This window comes from Staurois parvus, unplaced genomic scaffold (assembly GCF_062004578.1).
Source record: "Staurois parvus isolate SC_StPar_1 unplaced genomic scaffold, SC_StPar_1.0 ptg000239l, whole genome shotgun sequence".
NCBI classification, from domain to species: domain Eukaryota; kingdom Metazoa; phylum Chordata; class Amphibia; order Anura; family Ranidae; genus Staurois; species Staurois parvus.
In genome coordinates, this window is record NW_028318035.1 from 450722 (window position 1) to 474947 (window position 24226).

The 24226-nt window shown below is 41.2% G+C and overlaps 1 long non-coding RNA gene across 1 annotated transcript in view; it reads left to right on the forward strand.

Moving 5' to 3' along the window:
- The first annotated feature begins 1045 nt into the window (after positions 1 to 1045).
- LOC149459976 (uncharacterized) overlaps positions 1046 to 24226 on the forward strand; it is a 113306-nt gene continuing 90125 nt past the window's right edge. The window contains exons 1-2 of the long non-coding RNA XR_016313172.1: positions 1046 to 1553; positions 18905 to 18958. This is a non-coding gene — a long non-coding RNA (uncharacterized LOC149459976). The remainder of the gene's footprint in view (positions 1554 to 18904; positions 18959 to 24226) is intronic.

A 24226-nucleotide genomic window follows, 5' to 3' on the forward strand; every position in this document is an offset into this window, starting at 1 on the left:
AAACTTTTTTGTGCGAAGATTTTACTTTTTTTAATCCAAAATAATAATGTATAAAAATGTAATATGGGAATACTTAAATATGGCTATTGGTTAATGTGAAGGATGAATTTAAATTACATGTCCACTTCAAAAGTTAAGTTTCAAGCTTTCAGGATATCACAGAAATACAATATACATCTGTTCAAGTCAAAAGTCTTGACGTTTGTGAGACTCTCATGTATGGGCAGAAATTCCAAACTGGAAGTATAAATAGCTGCCTCCATCCAACAGGCCACAGCTGTACCGCTCCTCATTCTTAGCATTGCTGAGTGACACAGTAAATGGGTAACTTTTTAACATCTTCTGAAATAGTCTGTTTATGAGTTGTGAAGTGGGGAGTTGGCGGATAGGATTGACACTCGCCCCCCTCCTTTTTAAGGAATGGCTGCTGAGGAGCCAGATGAAATCTCAGCTGTGGATTCTGATTTCAGGGGCCACAAAAGGTCTCTGAGAACCTTGATTTCCTGATAACATATTTGTTTTGGTAGCGTGATTACCGCATGATTGATATCCCTGCAGATGGTGAGAATATATGCTGGGCACCAGATCATTTGTGCAGTCGGGAAGGATGCCGGTCTATTAAAGGCTTTGTCAGTTTATTTTTTCTGATGCTTCAAGAAGCAGATTCTGAAACTCAAGATTGGATTGCGTAATGCTGTTTAAGTAGACAGCTTGCTATTGCTGTATCAGCATTCGGGCATGGACTTCAATTTTGCCCCCCTCTCGTCTTATTTTATGGTGCAGACCTGTGGTATCGTTTGTCAGACAGTATAAAATAAGAACTGAGCTGTTTATAGCATCCGTCCAGTAGGTTTTCAGGAGCTCATATTTCTAGGAATATTAAAGCATGGTTATTGATGAACCAGACTGGGTAGGCTTCAAAAACTATGTACACCAATTAATGATGTCATAGACACTGTCCAGACTCTGGAGGGATCCACCCAGGATTCTGATTGTCAGCTGGCTCAGCCTCTGAGTGGGCCACTAAGAGCCAGAGGCAGCCGCCCTCACCCCCTCCACAGTCTGGTGCTCCAGTGCGCACTGGAGTAGTAGGGCGCAGAGAGGTGACTGACCGTCATCGCTCTGTGCTAAGAGTAGACCAGAGTATTGAGCAATCAGTGGTCTTAGAGGCAGCAGGGGACTAATGCTACATCCACCTAGGTGAGTATGCATGTTTGTTATTTTGAAATCCCACACTTCTCTTTAAAGCAAACCTTCACCCTTTCGTATAACTTGCCTTTATTTTTCTCCTATTCCACACCCCTAGTTACACAATTCAATATTCAAAAAAAAGTGTAAACTTTCTTGTGAATCCTTGTCCCCACTCCTCCGACTTTCTTAACATCACCCACACCCATGATGATATGACTCCCATGTGCGTGTGTGAAGTGACATAATCTGGCCTGGCCAACCAAGCAGCTGAAGAGTCAAAACCCAAAATGAAGACTAAGAGATGATGGCAGCACCCATAACTAACAGGAACACTAACATTGCAGCTCTGGAGGGGATCACAAGTAAGTCTGCCATAATGTGCTAATATTCATTGCATAATAAATTATAGCCATAAGCTCCCATGGGCCAACTGAGAACAAGTGTTGATGGAGGTTTGATTCTGCTTTAATTTGTACCTTTACATCTAACGAGCAGGGCCCTCTGATTCCTCTTGTACCAAATTGTATTGTAACTGTAATGTCAGACTTCATTTTGTAAAGCGCTGTGCAAACTGCTGGCGCTATATAAATCCTGTATAATATTAATAACAATATTATTTCCACCTGGAGTTAACACCAAACATCAGTTTCAAATTTTGTCAAGAGCATGCCTGTCTTCGTCATCGACACTGTTGCACCATAAAACATCTTTAGATTTTTTTACTGACAAAATCAGAGTTGGGTACTTTTTGTTATATCTTGTTTTTCACTACAGCATCAGGGTTTTTAACAAATGTTGGATGCCACAATAATGTCACACTGTTTTTTTCCCCCCAAGTTTATCCAGTAAGACTCATTTCACCCCTCAAACAATACATGAATGGGTCCCTTGCCAAGCATGTTGGTTGTTAAAATTATACTGTAGTGATGGGATCTCTTGTTTTTGCTGAGCCAACTGTATGGAAGCAGCACAAGCATTAATGTATCAAAAAACAAACAATGTACAACAATACTTTTCACAGATGTGAACTAGCACCATTAAAACAACAGCTTCAAAAAGGCTTCAAAAACTGTGTAGATCAATTAAAGCTGAACCCCAAGCAGACAGCTAAATACACAGATTAAATGAGAAGTAGGGCCAAAGCTCAAAGCAGGCAAGTGAAATGCTTGATCCTGGATAATCGACGTATAACCTGTCGTGAAACTACACAAGAGATGAATCTTTCTGTGGGAATGATGAATAAAGTGATGACGAAGTGAAGCAGGCTGTCCTATGATGGTTCAGGTGACAAAGCTTTCCAGGCATTAAACACTAGGATAAGTGTATAAATGTAGCAGGGGAGTAGGTCGAAAAATAAATGCAGTTTCCACGCCTTGAACTTTGTTCTTTTATCATTTAAACTCAAAAGTCCCAGTTTGACTTGAATGCCCCTCCTATATAGCACAGTGCCAGTGATAACATACGTTTTAGGGCCCATTCACACTATGTATTATATTGCATTTACACAGGCTACCCATTGTGCTTGTTCTGTGTTGTGCATTGGCCAAAAAAGTTCATGTTCCTTTTTTTTTTTTTTTTTTAGGCTTGAAATGGTGTTGAGTAGCTTATGGAGGACATATGACAGACTTGCAAACACAAGCTGATAATGCACATGAGAACATGATAAAACATACAGAATATACTGTATAAACCTAAATTCAAAAACGTAATACATATTGCAGCTTACCAGTCCTTATATGTGGTGGCTGAATTTGTTTACTTTTTTCAGACGTTCTCCTCTTTTTTACAATACCCGGTGATATTGCCAGCAACACGATTCCCCTCCTAGGGTGACAATGCTTACTCACCTTACTGTGTCTATTATTATACAAGATTTATATAGCACCAACAGTTTGCACAGCGCTTTACAAAATGAAGGTAGACATTACAGTTACAATGTAATGTAACAGAACAGAGGGCCCTATTCGTTAGAGCTTACAATCTAAGAGGAAAGGTTGAGTGATACAAAAAGGAATAGGAGGGAGGAGCCTGGTCATGGCGGCTGTGGGGAGTGAGCGGTGCTAGCCTTCGACTAGGTACCGCTCCCCGACCTCCCTGGTGACCCTAAGGAGCCGACTCACCGGAGTCTGGAGGGCCGAGAAGTGCAGTCCTGAGAGCCGGAGATGGGAGGCAGACGGGGGTCGCAGCGACGGACCAGCCTCTCCGGTCCTTGGTGAGAGGAAGGACCCGGACGGCTGGAGAGCGGAGTGACGTGGCGGGGGTGTGTGACCGGCCGCGGAGGCTCTCTGGGAGAGGAGAAAGCCGGCCGGCCGCCTGAACTGACGGCGAGACGCCGGCTGCAGTCGCTGGCTCTCTGCTGCCCTCAACCCCCCCGGCTGATTACTGTTCATGGTCCCCGGCTGCTGTGTGCAACCCCCGGTCTATTGCTGCCTGGGGCCCCCGGCCAGCTGACTCTACGATTCTGGGTCAGGGAGCCCGGGAGCGCCAGGAGACCCACCCTGCATCCCTGGGACGAAGCCCAGAGGCAAAAGGAAAAAAAATAAAAGGGAAAGAAACCGAGGTGCAGAGTTGGAGGCCCGGAGGAATCCCCCCCCAGGACAGAGCTGTTGTGGAGACCTTCCGACCAAACTTGGAGTCACCATCTGGGGAAGAGAAGGGTGAGTGAGACCTGCTGGGGGCCTATTCTATTGTATTGTGTAGTGGATTCTTGAGTGACAGTGGGGAACAAGGGGCGAAGGAGAAGAGGAGAGGATTCCCTGAGTTTAGAAGAGAAGAGATCCATGTCCCCCTAGGAGAGCACAAGTAAACTCAGTAAACCTGTCTGGATTACAAACCAAAGAGGAGAGATATAACCCCATCTAGAGAATATAGAAGACAAAAGATTTTATTGAGGATATGAAGAATAAAGGTCCTAAGGGAGCAGGGCTTAAAGGGTCTCAATCAGGCACGATAAAGAAATTTACATCACATGGAAACATTACGCCAGAAAGGGCCCAAGGCGCAAGCGCCAAAGGGGAAATGGACATTAGCTCAGGAAACAGCCCGAGACTATCAATGGGTATGAACAGCAGTTGTAGCCAACAAATAGCGGATGGCCTGGGTCAAAAAGAACTTGATGGTGAACTACAAATACCGAATAAGAAGGAGATGATAGAAATGTTCCAAAGTTTGGAGAAAACGATAAAACATGAAATGACAGTAATTCGGAACGATTTAGGGCATCTGCTAACGAGAATGGAAGAAACAGAGGAGAAAGTCAAAACCCAGGCCCAAACCATAGATAAGCTAAGGAAAAAAATAACCCATTTGGAGAAAACCCAGAAAAAACTGTTCTACAGGATGGAAATTCGAGAAAATAAAGAAAGAAGGTCTAACCTTAGGGTGAGAGGAATTCCAGAGGCAGCAAAAGGGGAAACATTACATGAACTAGTTAAAAAAATCTTAAACTCCATAAGAGACAGACCTGAAATAGAAGTGATTGAACTGGATGGAGTTTTCAGAATAGGAAAGTTCAAACAAGATACTGAGAGGGAAAGACCGAGGGATATAGTTGTACAGTTCCAGAACTTTGGGGTCAAAAATGAGATTTGGAAGAAGATCAAGGGAAGAACGTTAATCAAATATGGAGATTTGACTGTTCAAATTTTTGCGGATTTAACACCAGAGACTCTGTGGAGAAGGAGATCCCTGAGACCCCTGTTAGAGCAAATGAGAAAACAGAACGTGCAATATAGATGGGGCACTTCAGCATCTTTAATTGGCTGGAAGAGTGGGGTGACAGCATACCTGAGATTCCCGGAGGAACTGAGAGATTTTTGTGATAGACTGGGCCTGCAAAGAATGGAGATAACTGGGTGGGAAGAAGAAGAAGAAAAAGGAGACTCGGATGATGCGGGAGGGGAGGATTGGCGGCAGGTCGGGGGGAAGGGGAGAGAGGCTCAGGGATTGGGGAGAGGGGGGAGGGAGAAGTGAACAGGAGAAAATACTTTTTTTTTTTTTTTTTTTTTTTTTTCTCTTTCTCTTGTTCCCTTGCCCCCCCTAGTAATCCCCCTTTTTTGAGGTGGAAGTCCCTCTGGAGGATCCGGTTGAGTTGGGGAGAGAAGGGGGTACTGGGGAGGTCGGAGGAAAGGTGAGCCGTCCATGGGCGGAGTCTACGCCCAATATTTTAAATCAACTGTGGAAACAGTTCCACAAATGATTTGTAGGCAGTTTATAAGCCTAAAAATGGGTAGGGGAAAAGTAAGAGAGGGGGGGCGGGGGTGGGGGGGGGGAGGGGGGGGAGGGGGAGTGGGGCTAATATTCTGCAAATCATTCGGTCCTAATAGGAGAAGGCGAACTAGAAGAGAGATAAAAAAAAACCAAGAAGGATGGAAGAAATACAGTTTATAACATATAATGTGAATGGGTTGAACTGCCCTGGGAAAAGATTTAAGTTGTTTAAAGAGTTACATCACAGGGCAACGTCAGTGGTATTTTTGCAGGAGACACATTTTGAGATAGAATCTAATGTGAAATTAAAATCTAAATATTATCCTACATGGTATTACGCTGACTCTCCAATTAAAAGAGCAAAGGGGGTGGCAATAGGATTGGCAAAAAATATGAGATTTGAGTTGGAAGATAGAAGGACTGACCCGGAAGGGAGATTCCTGTTTTTGAAAGGTAAATTACAGGGAATTGAATGCACACTAGCCAATATATATTGCCCCAACAAGAAACCTGAGATCTTTCTGAAGGGTTTGCTAAAAAAATTGATAGATTTTAAAAAAGGGCGTTTGATAATAGCAGGAGATTTGAATCTCTGTATGGACCCACAAATGGATGCAACCTCCCTTGTGCGGAGAGAAGGGGGTAGGTCTCTGAGAGCTTTGAGGAAGGCGATCCACGAGTACCAACTGGTGGACACCTGGAGAGTAATGCATATGAAGGACAGAGACTATACCTTCTTCTCTAATGCACATGAGATATACTCGAGATTGGATTACATTCTAATAGATCATCAACTCATTGAAATGCTGGTTAAAATAGAAATAGAGATAAGAACTTTTTCGGACCACGCCCCAGTCGTAATGAAAATAGGATGGGGAAAAAGGTGGACGGGAGGTTTAGGATGGAGGTTGAATGAGGCTCTTCTCTTGGATGAGGATATTGTGCAGAAGATCAGAGAAGAGATTAAGGTATATTTCCGGGAGAATGAAACAGAGGAAGTATCGACAGCTACAGTATGGGAAAGTCATAAGGTATATATAAGAGGAATCCTGATTGCGATGGGAGCAAGGAAGAAAAAAGAAAGAACAGAGAGGGTTAGTGGACTCTTAAAGGAAATCCTGGAATTGGAGCAGATACACAAGAAAAAAATAACAATAGAAACAAGACAGAAGTTAAGGGATAAAAAAGATGAATTAGAGAGACTGATGGAAGAGGAGAGGAGAAGAGTATATAATAAAGTATTAAGTGAAAGATATAGATGGGGTGATAGACCAGGAAAATACTTAATGAGAGCCCTGAATAAGAAGAAGAACAGGAATTATATAGAAAAGATAAAAAGCCCTAAGGGGGAGATGGTCCACTCAACTAAAGAAATTATTAAAGTATTCACGGAGTATTATAGAAAGTTGTATAATATCAGTCACCAAGGATCACCAAAAGAAATGCGGGAAGGTATCAATGAAAAAAGGAGGACATATTTAAAAAATGCGGGATTGCCAAAGCTTAGCGAAACACAACTGAACTCCTTGGATGCAGAAATCTCTCAGGAAGAAATAGAAGCAGCAATAAGAAGTACAGGGGGAGGGAAAAGCCCAGGCCCGGATGGTTATACAGTTAAGTACTATAAAAAATTTAGTGAAGTACTGTTACCAAAGTTAAAGAAATACATGAATGACTTGGGAGGTGGGATGGAGGGGAGGAGGGAATCCCTTCAGGCCCATGTAGTTCTCATCCATAAGGAGGGAAAAGATCCCTCTCAGTGCTCTAGCTACAGACCAATTTCATTATTAAACACTGATACTAAGTTGTACGCAAAGGTCCTAGCAAACAGGCTGAAAGATCTAATGCCCGAATGGATTCATGGAGACCAGGTGGGCTTTGTTCAGGGGAGAGAGGGTAGAGATAATGGCTTGAGAACTCTGATGCTTATCCAGAAAAGTAAAAAAGGGAAAGCCCCGGTAGTGCTTTTGTCAATTGATGCCGAAAAGGCGTTTGATAGAGTGGACTGGGGCTTTATGATGGATAACTTGGAAGTGTTGGGGATCGGAGAGAGAATGCGCGAATGGATAGGTAAACTATATAAGGAGCCCACTGCAATCATCACGGTAAACGGGGAAAGATCGGAATCCATTGGGATGTCCAATGGAACAAGGCAAGGATGCCCATTGTCCCCCTTGCTGTATGTATTGACATTGGAACCCCTGCTATCAATAATAAGGAATAGTGGAGCGGTAAGGGGAATCCAGATAGAAAATATAGAACATAAAGTAGCGGCCTTTGCGGACGACCTACTGTTTTATGTAGGCAACCCCCGAATAACACTACCAAATATTATAAAGATCCTGAAGGAATACGGTGAATTATCTAATCTAAAAATTAACCCAACAAAAACTGAGATTTTGAACATTAATATACCAAAGAGCGAAAAAGAAAAGCTACAAAAAGAATTCCCCTTTATTTGGAGAGAAAACGATATAAAATACCTAGGAATAAAACTTGCTACCTCATATAAAAAACTGTATAGATTAAATTATATCTCTCTGATAAATGAGATTAAGGACGAACTAAAAAGATTAGAAGGAGGAAATCCATCATGGTTAGGACGTATGAACCTAATTAAAATGGTAATTATACCTAAAATACTCTATAGATTTCAAATGATCCCGATCAAACTCCCAGAGGCGTTTTTTAAGATAATGAGAAAAATGTTAACAAGATTTATATGGAGGAATAAAAAACCAAGAGTATCATATGAAACACTAAGTAGGACTAAAGAGAAAGGGGGGATGGGACTACCTGATGTCAAGAGATATTACAAAGCAGTAATGTTAGCAAGAATTTATGACTGGACTTTTAATCACAAGAGGAAAATTTGGGTAAAAATGGAAAATGATCTGAGTGGAATTAATTTGAGTAAGATGATATGGGTTCCAGCACATTATAGAGGAATTAAAGAGGACACAAGCACTTACACTTTAACTGTCTTAAGGATATGGGATAACTTACATAAACACATGAAATGGGAATTCAACTCTATACTAATGCCTCTTGCAAACACGGAGTTTTTCCCCCCAGGAAAAGATGAGATATCAGGGAGATGGTTTAAAAAGGAAGATATCCAATTGAGAGACATATTGATAGAGGGGGAATTGAGAACACTTAAAGAATTAAAAGAGAAGGGAGGAGATATGTTTACTAAAATAGATGAATGGAAATATCATCAATTAAAATGTTTTATAGGAGCTCTCCCAAAACCCTTGAGATTAAAAAAGGAGTGGAATATGTTTGAAAGGTTATTAGAAATACGTAGAGATGGGAAACACGGTGTTACAAAAATGTATAGAATACTTACAGAACTAGACACAGACACAAAGTTAATTTTTATAACAAATTGGGAAAGAGATATGGGGGTGGGGATAGATGAAGAGCAACAGAATAAGATATTTAGATTAGTTCACGAGAATGTTAGTATGAGAGACGTTGAGATTAACTATAAATGTCTGACACGATGGCATATTACACCGAGCACTGAGCACAGGATGAGGGGGGAGAATTCAAAAATGTGTTGGAGAGGATGTGGGGAAGAGGGCACGGTGTTTCACATATGGTGGCAATGTCCAAAAATTCAGGTTTTCTGGAAGACAATAGTCAAATTAATAGAAATAATAACTGGAAATGACATAGGATTAGACCCAACCATGTGTCTCCTACATAGTGTAGAGACAACAGTAAATAAATATAAAGAATCAGGAGTATGGTACTACCTAAGTGCAGCAAAAGGGTTGATCCCCAAATTTTGGTGGAAGACAGAGGTACCAACGGAGGAGGATTGGATCAATAGGGTAAACCAGAATAGCAGAATGGAAAAATCTTATCATATGCAGGAAGACAGGATGAAAATATACTATTCACGATGGGAAAAATGGGAAAAATCGGGATTAAAAGAGAAATATAGAAAACTCTAAACTAGGAAGCTATTCAAAGTTGTAGGGCCTAAAGAGACGGAAGATTTTGCAGAGGGGAGGGAGGGGGGGAAATGGTGGGTTGGGAGGGAAGGGAAATAAAAGAGGTAAATAGAAGGGACAAAGTAGAAATGTACTGATATTTATAAGTATTGTGTCTCTTCTTATGGAAATTTTGTAATAATGTGAAAAATTAATAAATATTTAAATTAAAAAAAAAAAAAAAAAAAAAGGAATAGCTGTGGGGGGTGAGCTGATGGAGAAAACAAAAGGCAGTTTACTAGTTAGAAGCAGGATAGGCTTCTTTAAAGAGAAGGGTTTTCAGGGATTGTCTAAAAGTGGATATACAGTGGGGATCGAAAGTTTGGGCACCCCAGCTAAAAATTTGTATTAATGTGCATAAAGAAGCCAAGGAAAGATGGAAAAATCTCCAAAAGGCATCAAATTACAGATTAGACATTCTTAGAATATGTCAACAAAAGTTAGATTTTATTTCCATCATTTACACTTTCAAAATAATAGAAAACAAAAAATGGCGTCTGCAAAAGTTTGGGCACCCTGCAGAGTTAATATCTTGTACTGCTCCCTTTGGCAAGTATCACAGCTTGTAAACGCTTTTTGTAGCCAGCCAAGAGTCTTTCAATTCTTGTTTGAGGTATCTTTGCCCATTCTTCCTTACAAAAGTCTTCCAGTTCTTTGAGATTTCTGGGCTGTCTGTCACGCACTGCTCTTTTAAGGTCTATCCATAGATTTTCAATTATGTTGAGGTCAGGAGATTGTGAAGGCCATGGCAAAACCTTCAGTTTACGCCTCTTGATGTAATCCCCCGTGGATTTCGAGGTGTGTTTAGGATCATTATCCATTTGTAGAAGCCGTCCTCTCTTTAACTTCAGCTTTTTCACAGATGGCATCAAGTTACCATCCAAAATTTGCTGAAATTTTATTGAATCCATTTTTCCTTCTACTCGTGAGATGTTCCCTGTGCCACTGGCTGCAACACAACCCCAAAGCATGATTGATCCAACCCCATGCTTAACAGTTGGACAGAGGTTCTTTTCATTAAATTCTGTGCCCCTTCTTCTCCAAACGTACCTTTGCTCATTCCGGCCAAAAAGTTAAATTTTAACCTCATCGGTCCACAGAACTTGTTTCCAAAATGCATCAGGCTTGTCTATATGTTCATTTGCAAAGTTCAAACGATGATTTTTGTGGTGAGGACGTAGAAGAGGTTTTCTTCTGATGACTCTTCCATGAAGACCATATTTGTACAAGTATCTCTTTATAGTGGACTAGTGTACCACAACTCCAGTGTCTGCCAGATCTTTCTGGAGGGATCGTGCAGTCAAACGTGGGTTTTCAATTGTTTTTCTCACAATCCTGCGAGCTGTTCTGTCTGATATTTTTCTTGGTCTTCCAGATCTTGCTTTAACTTCCACTGTTCCTGATGACTGCCATTTCTTAATTACATTCCGAACAGAGGATATTGACATCTGAAAACGCTTTGCTATCTTCTTATAGCCTTCTCCAGCTTTGTGAGCGTCAACTATTTTCAGTTTCAGTTTTCTAGACAACTGCTTAGAAGAAGCCATGGTGCTGATTGTTGGGGCAAGGTCAGATGAGTCTGGGCATTTAAAACCTTTGAGATTGACATCACCTGGTCTTCCCAGACGATGATTGAGAACAATCCATGACACTGGCAGGTCTCAGCTTGGCAAAGGGGGCAGTGCATGCTATAAATTCTGCAGGGTGCCCAAACTTTTGCAGACGCCATTTTTTTGTTTTCTGTTATTTTGAAAGTGTAAATGATGGAAATAAAATCTAACTTTTGTTGACATATTCTAAGAATGTCTAATCTGTAATTTGATGCCTTTTGGAGATTTTTCCATCTTTCCTTGGCTTCTTTATGCACATTAATACAAATTTTTAGCTGGGGTGCCCAAACTTTCGATCCCCACTGTATTAGGAGATAGCCGGACAGATTGGGGTAAGGCATTCAATAGGATGGGAGAGGCTCGAGAGAAGTCCTGGAGGCGAGCATGGGAGGAGGTGACACGGTAACTAGAGAGCAGAAGGTCTTGGGAGGATCGAATAGAGAGGATTGGTTGATATTTTGAGACCAGGTTGGTGATGTAGCTCGGGGCAGAGTTGTGGATGGCTTTGTAAGCTGTTAGTATTTTGAATTTTATTCATCGAGTGAGTAGAAGCCAGTGGAGGGATTGGCAGAGAGGGGTAGCAGACACTGAATGGTTGGTAAAGTGGATGAGCCTGGCAGCAGCATTTATGATGGACTGGAGGGGGGATAGCCTATGTAAAGGTAAGCCAATGAGGAGGGAGTTGCAGTAGTCGAGGCGAGAGATAACCAGGTAGTGAATTAGGAGCTTTGTGGTATCATTGGTTAAAAAGTGGCATATTCTGGAGATGTTGCGGAGGTTGAGGCGGCATGATTTGGACAGGGATTGGATATGAGCCTGAAAGGATAGTTCAGAATCCAGGGTTACCCCTAGCACCCTGGCATGTGGGGATGGGTTGATAATTGTGCTATTGATCATGACAGAGAAATCAGAGGAAGATGCATGCGGAGAAGGAAATATTATGAACTCAGTTTTTGATAGATTGAGTCTTAGGAAGTGGCGTGTCATCCAGTCTGAAATGTCTGTTAGTAAACGGGTGATACGTGAAGATGGGGTGAGCTGAAGAGTAGACAGATAGAGTTGTGTGTCATCAGCGTAGAAATGGTATTGGAAACCATGGGAAACTATCAGCTGACCCAGGGAAGAAGTGTAGATCGAGAATAGGAGAGATCTAAGGACAGAACCTGAGGGACCCCAATAGTAAGGGGAGTAGGAGAGGGAGAAGTAGAGTTATAAGTGACACTGAATGTGCGATGAGATAGGTAAGATTCAATCCAACGGAGAGTACAGTCATGGAGACCAAGTAAATAGAGTTTTTGAAAGAGGAGGAGAGGGTGGTCAACGGTGTCACAGGCAGCAGAGCGGTTCAAGAGTAAGAGTACAGAATAGTGACTGTTGGTTTTAGCTTTTAGTAAGTCGTTTGTGAGTTTTAGGAAAGCAGTTTCTGTGGAATGTTGTAGGCGAAATCCAGACTAAAGGGGATTGAGGTTATTCTCAATGAGGTGGCAGCTCAGCCGGTTGTAGACTAGATGTTCAAGGGGTTTGGAGGCAAAAAGGGAGTAAGAAGATGGGTCTTAGGTTGCTAAGATTGGTAGGGTCCAGTGAGGCCTTGTTAAGTATGAGGGTGACTAGCGCATGTTTTAGAGAGTTGGGGAAGATCCCAGTAGAAAGGGGAGAGATTGAAGATATGAGTTGAAGAGTGAAGGATAGAGCCAGGAGGGTGACTGCGAGGGAACAGGGTCCAAGGGACAGGTGGGCTTTAGAAAAAAGTTTACCAACTTCCTCTATAGTAGCTGGGTTAAACAAAGGAAGTATAGATTTTGCAGGTGGATAGTGGAGATCTCGTCACGAATTGTATCAATCATATTTTTGAAGTGATTAGCGATCTCCTGGGCAGTGAGTGAGTTAGTGGGTGGAGGTAATGAAGGATGAAGTAGAGAGTTAAAAGTAGAAAAGAGTGAGAGCGTGGTAATGAGAGTGATGAAATATGTCTGTTTGACAGTGCGGAGACAGGAATTGTATTTTTGAAGGGCAGATTTATATTGGTCGAAGTCTTGCTTGGTCTTAGTCTTACACCATAAACTCTCAAGAGCACGGCTACGTTTTTTGAGGCATCTAGTATTGTCTGTTTGCCAGGGCTGTACCGTTCAGGGCCTAATTCTTTGTGTAGTGAGGGACGTTAATGTGTCCAGGGTGGATGACAGTGAACTGTTGTAGACAGAAGGGGCCAGGTTGGGGCAGGACAGGATTGAGATTTTGTCATAGAGACAATCTGTTGCAGAAAAAAAGAAGAGAAGGGTTACGATAGTGAAGGTTTCTATGAGTAACTGTTTGGTAGTTGGAAGACAAGGAAGAGGAAGCCATGGAGAGAGTGAAGCTAATAAGGGAGTGATCAGAGAGAGGAAAAGGAAAGTTGGTGTAGTTGCAAGGAGTGCATAGGTAGGAGAATATAAGGTCGAGGCAGTTACCATTAGAGTGAGTAGAAGCATGTGTCCATGGTTTTAGGTCAAAAGAAGTGGTTAGGCTCAGAAGTTTAGAAGTAGCAGGAGTGTTAAGTGCCATTGACCCAGACAGCAAGACTTGGCCCTGCCCCCCACTCCCTCATCATATGATTTGATTGAAAGCAGCAGGAGCCAATGGCTCACACTGCTATCAATATGCCTTAAGAGGAGGCAGAGAGCAGAGAAAGCTGCTGCTCTCATGCCCAGCACTGGATCGGGCTCGGGCTCAGGTAAGTATTTAGGGGGGCCTGGGGGGATCCTGCAGCACAGAAGGTTTTTTTACCTTAAGGCTTTAGAACCCCTTTAAAATGTACCACAACACACATATACGGGATATAACAATATATACAAATGAATGCTAACTGTGTCTGTCAACAGTAATTTTATTGTAAGTTGAAGCACATAGAAAGCCCTCCCAAAAAAGAATGTGCTGCCTTAATGCAACATGTGTCAATGCATGAAAATGTGTGTATTAACATGCATATGTTATAGTGTGTATAAGGCCTTATAGTAAGAGTATTTTCTCAGTCATATCTGTACCACAAGGACGCATGCTTGACTCCCAGGATTAGTTAGCCGTGCAATCTGCAGAGAATTAATTTTAGAAAGTGACATCATAGTATTACATATAGATGTCTGCTGATATTATACGGAGAAGGGGAGATGAGATCAGTCAGACAATGCTATAGAAGGAAAGTCTATTATATCTCCTTGCTTCCCTTGAGGAAACCAATCTGGGCAACATGTGTTAGGATTTAGATGGAAGCTAACTGCCAACAATCTAAATTACTATGCATGTGACTTGTGTGTACATAGTCCATATCTGTCACTGTCAAGCGGCATACTCCGCAATCATTTGGGCATGATGACTAGTTCATCCATTCTATATGATGCATTCAAATTGGACACATATGAATAATAATGTGCAGCGCTAAGAAATTAAAAGGTATATACAAAGGACTAGCGTTATAATAAAATTCAAAATACAAAATAGATGATATATAAGAACATATCAAAGTTCATCAGGTGACTGTAGTGCTCGTTAATCTTGTGACTTCCTGGAACCGGTGGATGTGCATATAAGTGTATAAGCAATGCGCACTCACCAGAATGCGCAAGATAATGCGCATATATGTTATATATCCTGATGTCATCAAATGGTCATCATGGGGTGAAACAGGAATAGGAATATAGGGATAGATATGGTACAACCCCACTGGCGGGGCACAAATAAGTTGCGAGCTGTCTCACAACTTGAGACACGCTGGATGCACGAACTCCGCACAATGCATCCACATGGCCATAATGTCGACGTCGATATAAACTGCTTCATTAATAATAGGTAATTTACCTAAACACCATGTCCATATGTCTGCTACCACCACTGCCATATTTTTACTTTAATAATTAATAGAGAGGGATAGTATTCTACCCTATTCTATTCTACATAATAGGTTTTACATTGAATACTATATATAATCCTCCTACATTTCATTTTATTATATAACGGTTTTTAGGACCTCCTCCGCATTTTACATATGTACTTTTTTACATGTCTCTCTACTTATTTCAGTTTATTTCTATCATGCTTATTTATTATATTGAGGAATTTTTTCTTCAGATGTATAAGATTTTACATATTTTATTTTATTAGTCTCATCTCCTTACATGTTTTAAACACATGAGACCTGATGCCGTATTTTTCCATGGGTATATTTTATGAACTTATGACGCTCATATGCTGTCATTATGATGGTTTTCCTCTGTTGTTTTGACTCATTATTCCATTATTATCTAATCACCAGTTTTATCATTGATACATGCTGATATTTAGTACACATACTTCCGACACCTTTAGTTGTCGTTGCTACGCGTCTTGCTCTAAAATGCCTAAGGAAAAATGGCGCTCGCTTAGTCGCGCGTGCGCACGTTATCAGGTCTACTCTAAGATGGCACATGTTTAATGTGCAGGCGCCGTCGCGTATATAAGTATTCATCCTTGATCTTTTTATCGTTTTTGGAGATTAAATATATATATATCATTATATGTTTTAAACACGAGACCTGATGCCGTATTTTTCCATGGGTACATTTTATGAACTATGACGCTCATATGCTGTCATTATGGTGGTTTTCCTCTGAGGTTTTGACTCATCATTCCATTATTATATACCCACCAGTTCTATCATCGATACATGTTGTTATTGAGTATACATGCTTCCAACACCTTGAGTTGTCGGTATTACGGGCCTTGCTCAAAAATGCCTAAGGAAAAATGGCGCCCCCTTAGTCGCGCATGCGCACGAGATCAGGTCTACTCTAAGATGGCGCATGTTTAATGCGCATGTGCCGTCGCATATATAAACGGACGGCGCGCGGCTAGGCGTTACTGACATTCCCTTCAGATGACGTTGGGGTGCACGAAACGCGTAAGGAGGAGCTAGTAACGTGGTGACGTCATGCTGCCGGAGCAACGTGGAGCTCCGGTGGCCATCTTTAACCTGGGACGGTTAGTCCACACTGCCTTATCTGTTCATTATATGTTTTTACCTGGATACCTGTTTTTAAACACTTGCAATAAATATCTCATAAGCTACTACACTATAGGTATATTCTTGCTTTGACTCCCCTGGGGAGTATTGGTTTCACAGCTATCCACCACCCAGAGAGGGAGCCTCCACTATACTCAGCGAGCTGCACCCACCTATCCCATAAAAGGAAACTCTGGAATATCCTGATCCAACCAACCTATACCCCAGGACCCATCCACACACAGAGGAAGTGTATATGATTCCTGTTTCACCCCATGATGACCATTTAATGACATCAGGATATATTAAATATATGCGCATTATCTTGCGCATTCTGGTGAGTGCGCATTGCTTATACACTTCTATGCACATCCTCCGGTTCCAGGAAGTCACAAGATTAACGAGTACCACAGTCACCTGATGATATGTTCTTATATATCATCTATTTTGTATTTTGAATTTTATTATAACGCTAGTCCTTTGTATATACCTTTTAATTTCTTAGTGCTGCACATTATTATTCATATGGTTTTATTTAAGGTTTTTTATTTGGTTACCTTGTGCTTAGCTGCTTCTGCTTATTTTGTGCGCTCACATCCATTTGCCTTTTAAATTGGACACTTATGGCTAGTAGTTACAAATTGTCACATTTTTATTAGTTAAAGTGGTTGTAAAGGCTCCAGTTTTTTTACTTTCACGCATTCTATGCATGAAGGTAAAAAACCTTCTCTGTGCAGCAACTCCCACAGCCCCCCCCCCCAATACTCATCTAAGCCCTCTCTCGATCAAGTGATGTGCACTGGAGTCTCAGCAATCCCAGGACTCCCTCTCCTTGTTGGCTGAGACAGCAGCGGGAGCCATTGACTTCCAGTGCTGTCAATCACAGCCAGTGAGCCAATGAGAAGAGAGAGGGGGCAGGGCCAAGCTGCGGCTCCGTGTGCGAATGGACACACACACACACACACACACACACACACACACACACACACACACACACACACACACACACACACACACACACAGAGCAGCCGGTGCCCCATAGCAAGCTGCTTTCTTTGGGGGCACCAGACAGGAGGGAGGGAGGGGCTGCTGTGCACAAAACCACTGCAGAGAGCAGGTAAGTATGATGTGTTTGATATTTTTTTTAATTAAGCCTTTAATATCACTAACTGCATGCACAACAATTCAGTAACAAAAACATACACAGTTAGTAAGATTATGAAAACTTAGAAAACTTCCATATATACAATCCTATACACACAGCTGATCCAGAGGAAGGCAAAAAAGAAAACAAGCCTCCTATAATGCAGGGTCCAATTTTCCCCGGGAATGAGGGGGGGGGTGTAAGGTGTCAGGGGGGAAGGTAATAAATTCCATCATGATCCCCCAGAAGGCACTCAGATATTCCCTGGATCAACAATCTCCTCCAGCCCTAATACCTATATATGTTAATATCCAGTTATATTTTGTGTATTTGGGAATGCATCCAGGTCTTTTAAAATAATCTACTATCCAAGATTAATTCCTGGGGGAGTCTGTACCACATTTCCACAGCTCTTACTGTGAAGAAGCCTTTCTGTATGTGTATGTTAAATCCTTTTTACTCCAGTTGTGGAGTGCCCCTTGTTCTCTGTAATGACCTTAAAATGAATAACTCAACACCAAGTTCACTATATATAGAACACTTATGTATTTATACATGATGATCATATCCTAATCAATGGGGCTGATTTACTAAAACTGAAGAGTGCAAAATTTGGTGCTGCTCTGCGTAGAAACCAATCCGTTTCCAGGTTGTTTTTTGTCAAAGCTTAATTGAACAAGCTGAAGTCTGAAGTCAGAAGCTGATTGGCTACCATGCACAGCTGCATGAGATTTTGCACTCTCCATTAACCCCATTGTCTCTCACAAAAGTAAAAATGTATTGGCACTAGACATGGATGTATGCTGTCACCTTTGCCTTTGACCTAGTGTTAGAGGCTTTCCTTTGTAGAGTTAAGCATAATGCAGTTATTCGGGTTATTCAGGTAGGATCGGTATCACATAAACTGGCTGCTTTTGCGGATGACATCCTTTCCTTTTTATTTTTTTAACTAAACCTCAAGTCTTCTTGCTCAACATTATGGCAGCATTGGATGGGTTCCAAGAGCTGTCTAATTTTAAAAATGAACTTGAGCAAATCTAAAGATCCTTCCCATGAATCTTTCTGAGGTAGAAAACCAAAGCCTGGAGAACTCCTTCCCCTCAGTGGAAACAATTCTATATACCTGCTAACTTTATAGAATGAAAAGGAGGGACATATCATGCAAACAGTAGGTCTAATCCCAAACACTAAAAACCCCATAAAACTTTAACATGTTAAAGGAGAAATGTAGGTATCCCCCCCCCCCAAAAAAAACCAAAACAAAAAACCAAAACAAAACAAACAAAAAAAACAGTCATACCCACCTAGATGGCTGCAGCATCCATCCCATGCTGCAGCTGTTGCCTGCTGGCTCTACAGTGAGAATTGAACAATCAATGGCCGCTGATTGTGCAGTTCTTGGATCCGCTCTGAGCAGAGATGGGTGACTGTCAGTCACTGCTCTATGCTCTGCTTCTCCAGCGCTCACCGGAACGTCAGACTGTGGAGAGGGTGGGAACGACTAGCTCAGGTTCTCAGCATTATACTGAGAGTCTGAGCCAACTGCTGGTTAGGCATCTGAGTGGATTCCAACATTATTGTCAGGATCCCTGCAGAGCCTGGCCTGGCTCTGTACCGTCAGTTGACAGCTTGCTTTCCTGTGCCCACAGGAGAAGTATGGTCTAAAAAGTTTTGTCCATACTTCTCCTTTAATGAAATTTCAAGTGTTGTTTTTATATTTTTTTTTAATCTGCAGGTTTCCCTAAAAGGATACTGCTATGGGGGTCCTTGCTCAGGCACCTGTTATGAGGTAATAACTATATCCTAAATGTAACAACTCTGTTTGTACCCTGACATCACCCAGGTGAATGCTGCAGGTGGCCGTGCCGCACATTGTGTGGAAGTGATTTTATAATTATCAATCAGCTGCTGCACCTGCAGGGCTTTAATGAGGAAAGTGACAGGGTCTGCATCCCTTTAGGCGTGATTTTCCTTTGGGAGTATACCGCCAAAAATGAAATTTTTGTTGCAGGCGCTGTCCAAAATCTGACTTGTATATTAGTGCAATCTTCTGGGAAAATCAATGAGCCAATCACACAAGCAGAAAATGACATTTCTGGGGGGCGTTCTGTACACCATCTGTGTACAGAACGCCTCCAGGTAGCCATATTGCATTGTATTTTACAGAAAATGACAGCACTGCAGATTAACACCAAAAGGTAATTTTTAATAATATTCAATTATAATATGTCTTGTGTTGAAGTTGTATATGCGGTTTTTTTTTCTTCTATTTTTTTCCTCGTAAAAGTGGTGTTACCCATTAAGCAAAGGACACACCCATCTGCACAAAATAGTTGAATTATTTTTTTTTAATTATCACTACCTTCTCCTTCATCCTAGCATTTGAAATAATCAAATTTAATAATTTAGCGCTTGGAAGAAAAATTTACAAGTTAGTGCAATATATAAGCACTTTTGGTCATTTAACCACTTGAGCTCCAGAGGATTTACCCCCCTTAATGACCAGGCCTCTTTTTGCTACTCGGCGCTGCACTAATTCAAGTGATAATTGAGTGGTCATGCAATGCTGCACCCAAACGAAATTTACGTCCTTTTTTTCACACAAATAGAGCTTTCTTTCGGTTGTAATTTGATCACCTGTGCGCTTTTTTTTTTTCACGCTATAAACAAAAAAAGGCCAAAAATTTTGAAGAAAAACAATATTTTTTATTTTCAGCTATAAAAAATATACAGTAAACTCAAAGTTGGTTATAAATTTAGGCCAAAATGTATTCTGCTACTTGTTTTTGGTAAAAAAAAAATCCCAATAAGTGTATATTGATTGCTTTGTGTGGAAGTTATAGCGTCTACTGCAATTTACGCCATTTTTCTGCTATACAGCGCTGCGCTAGTTTAACGGACAATTGCGCGGTCATGCAATATGGTACATAAATGAAATTTACATCGTTTTTATCCCCACAAATTGAGCTTTCTTTCGGTGGTATTGGATTGCCTGTGCGGTTTTTATTTTTTGTGCTATAAAAAGAAAAGTCTGACAATTTTGAGGAAAAAAAAAACAATATTTTGGACTTTTTGCTATAAAACATGTCCAGTAAAAAAAAATGCAAAAATCAAATTTAGTCATAAATTTCTGCCAAAATGCATTCTGCGACATGTCTTTGCTAAAAAAAAACCCAATACGTGTAAATTAATTGGTTTACGTGAAAGTTATAGCGTTTACAAATGGCGGGAAAGATACTGGTATTTTTAGGTTTTTTTTTATACTAATGGCGGCGATCAGGGACTTATGGCAGGGATCAGGGACTTATGGCAGCGACCAGCGACTTATGGCAGGACTGCGGGACTGCGGCGGACATTCTGACATTGGGGGGTACTGACTTAGGGTCACTGACAGCCCCAAAAACACTAATACAGTGATCAGTGCAAAAAAAAAAACACTGACACTGTACTAATGGCAATGGGGAGGAAGGGGTTAACTTTATTTTGCATGAAAGGGTTATAGGAGTGAGGGGAGTGTTTTACTTGGGGGCGGGGGGGTGTACTGGGTGGGACAAGGCTGATCGAGAAAGAGAAACTGTTCTTTCTCAATCAGCTCATCCTCGAGCTGACAGGGAAGTGACAGACAGCACAGCTACTGCAGCTGTGCTCTCTGTCACTGTTTGCCACCGATCGCCGGGACATAGCCGCTAAGGAGCGGCTGTGACCCGGCGACTGACATCTGCGGCGGTGATCCGCGGGACAAATAGGGCGGCGGCGCGCCTCGTGCACGCCCCCTATTTGTTTACAAAACACACGTTTTAAAACGTGGTTTTGCCTGCGAGTGCCGCCCTGCCGCCGTATATGTACAGTGGCTGGGCGGCAGGCGGTTAAATAGTACATTTATTTTTACGTGTTTATAATCAGACCTAAAAGAAAGGCAGGTGAAGCCAAATTCAAGACTTCCAGAAAATCATATGTATACCTCAGGGTGCAGCAAAATTACAGTTTTTTTGGACTTGCTGCAGCAGTTCTACATGTCCTCTGATGGAATCCAATAGGTCTGCATTTGGAAGTGTTCACAATCCTTCTTGATTGCAAACCTATTGGTCTGACTCAGAAGGAGGCACGTTGGAACTCTGCAACTTCCATTCACTTGGAAGTTCAGTGTACTGCTGTTTCTCCTCCCCCACATCTCTGATCGCAGCTACATAAGGAGCTTACAGGGTATATGATCACTTATAAAACAGGGAAAAAAAAAAAAGTATTTATATTGTTTTATATATGTATACACAAATGTTTTGCATTGCATTTGATATTGAATAGGTTGTTTTACAAGGTGAGGGTTTACATATACCTGAAGAGCCGTCATTATTCTGTAACCTTAAATCAGGATGATTTTATAGAAGACGTCAAATCATTCTTGAAGTTGAAGGAGAGATGGAGAGATCTGGTTCTAAAAGAGGGGCTGACTCTCCAGTCAATGATAGTGTGACAGTAGTACTACATGTGATAGTTGTGAGCTATGCGAACATGTTGAATGCCATTTACCAGTATCTGTTTTTGCTCATGGATATCATCTTTGAAAAAAAAGTTATTACCTAGGTAGGCCTTTCTCAATCAGGGTTCTGTGGAACTCCTAGAATTCCTACAGAGGTTGTTAGGGATTCCTTGAGCTGTGGCTGAATGACTTCCTAACTGATGATACCTGCATAATTCCAGGTTCAACACCACTTGGAAGAGCCAACAGAATATCTTTTTAGCCGTCTAAGGATGTAATTCTGATTACCACTGTAAGATGAACATCCTTTCCACTGACCATCAATGTCTTCCCTCTGACCCTAATAATTTAATTTTAGCTGGGCATTCTCCCAAACGTGAACATTATGTTAGGCTTGCTTCACACCAACATGCTTTTGGCCGTTTTGCAACGCTTTTTGCATTTTTTCACACAAGTTTTTACATGCTTTTGCTGCGTTTTTGCAGGTTTTTTTTTTGGGGGGGGGGGGGCCCCAACTTGTTGCCGAGCAGATTGAAAACACAAAAAATGCAAAGAAACAGTCTCCGACCCTTTCAAAAAATGCAGTGGCTCAAAAAAGCATAGATGTGCATGGCAAAAAGGTAAATGGACTGGAGTGCATTTCTGCAAAAAGCACAAAAAAAGCATTGGTGTGAGCCAGGTCTAAATGGTTTTTCTGGAGTAAGAAGGTGAAGAAAGGCTGGTCCTGCAGTTGGAATTTGAAGTCTGCCTCATGTCAACCTCCTCTGTCTTGTGGTCAACTTAGTCATTACACACTATAAAAGGCTGTTCTTTTAATGTACGCTACTTGGAAGCCAATATTTTTACCCAGGTTAAGGACAGCTCTAGTCATAGTGGTCACCGGGAAACATGGAGAATATTTGTTTATATGCATTTGGCATTTATGATCATTGTAAAGTTTTGAAATACAGAACCTGTGGGATGGGCCCAGTGTTATAATTAAGCACAACTAAGCACATCATACAAAAGGCGGTTAAACTTACCCTTTCCTAAAGAATTGCTTACTTACTGGTTGGCAGAACGAGATGTGGCCCCGTCACTAGTAATTGAGATTCAGCAATCTAAACCAGTGAAACATTGTTACCATAAAGCAAAGCTGCCTCATTGCATTGATTGTTTATATTGCCATGGCCCTAAGAGTTTTAGAGGCCAGATGCTGGACTAGACATCTTTGACTTTTGCTTTTGGACACATTTTTGACAGATTGATAACTAGCTATGCAGCAGTCATATTTCTTAATATGTTTTGGCTTTGTAAAGAGTTAAAATGTTTTGAAATCTTTTTTTAAAAAAAGCATATGCCACATTTTGTCATGTTCCATAAAGGTGAACTGCCAGTAAAGAATTTCTTTATAGTGTCAGGCCATGGACAGTTAGTATATTCTTGTTTAGTGCTATATTACCCATGTTGGAGGTCACAATCAACTTTCTGCAGGACATCTAACTACAATATTTTGTGAACAAATTCAGAACATATCTTTCAGGACTTACAAGGTGCATTTCTGTAATTATTTTACATTTTCAAATTATTGTGCCTTTCGCACACCCATATTTCAATGAAATGTCATTTCTTTACAAACCACTTCTTTTAGGTGTCAAGGAACAAGAAGGCCCAAAGAGACTAGATGTACATGATGTATGTCACAAAAAGCACAACTATTGAAACTTTAGAGTTGAGTTTTCAATTTTTAAGTTCAGCTGGGCCATGGATTAAAAGTTATACTTTTGATTTTCTGTCGTCTGGCCACATTTGTCACTGTCAGTTCAAGGAATAAGCGAATTTTAAAATCTTGTGACCAAAAACTGACATTAAAGCAGATATCTGACATTAGAGAGTGACAGTCCATTACAGTGTGTAAAGCCATAGATGCTAGAAATAAGTGACGCGGTTCCCCTGGGACACAATGTAAGAGGCAGGCTTAGTCATCTATGAAATTATACATGCGTATAGTCTTCGAATATATAGTTGGTCTTGTAATTTTTTCTGATGTCACAGAGAAAGTACATATGGAACTGTTGCTGTGGAGCACAGTGCTTAAAAGTAGTGAATTATGGCCAGACATTTTGTTTGTCAGAGACTTCATGACCCTCTGAGAGCATATCAAGATTTTACTGATCCAGTGCCAATATTGCTTGATAAAAGATGCCTTTGACACCTCCAGCCAATAACAAGATTTCAGATAAAAGTGAAAAAGATTTTCAGCCATGTAAACACTTATAGTGGTCACGTATGATAAGAGTGTACACACGCCTTTAATGGTTAGTTTAACTTTACCAGAAAACTGACTATGCAGGTAAGGGTTGTCTGTAGATAAAAAAACTGTGCAGCTTAGACCAACCGTAAATGATTCCCTTGCTACAGACGTAGGCCATTTACGTACCTCCCGAAGCCTATCTGAAAAACTCACAGAGATGGCATCATCCTGTCTTGCCTTGTTGCTAGGACATCCCGAAGACACTCCAAGATTATTCGAATAACAGCTGGGAGTCTCTTAGCAACATCCCAGCAACAAAGCAGGATGGGGTGATGCCCTCTCTGGGA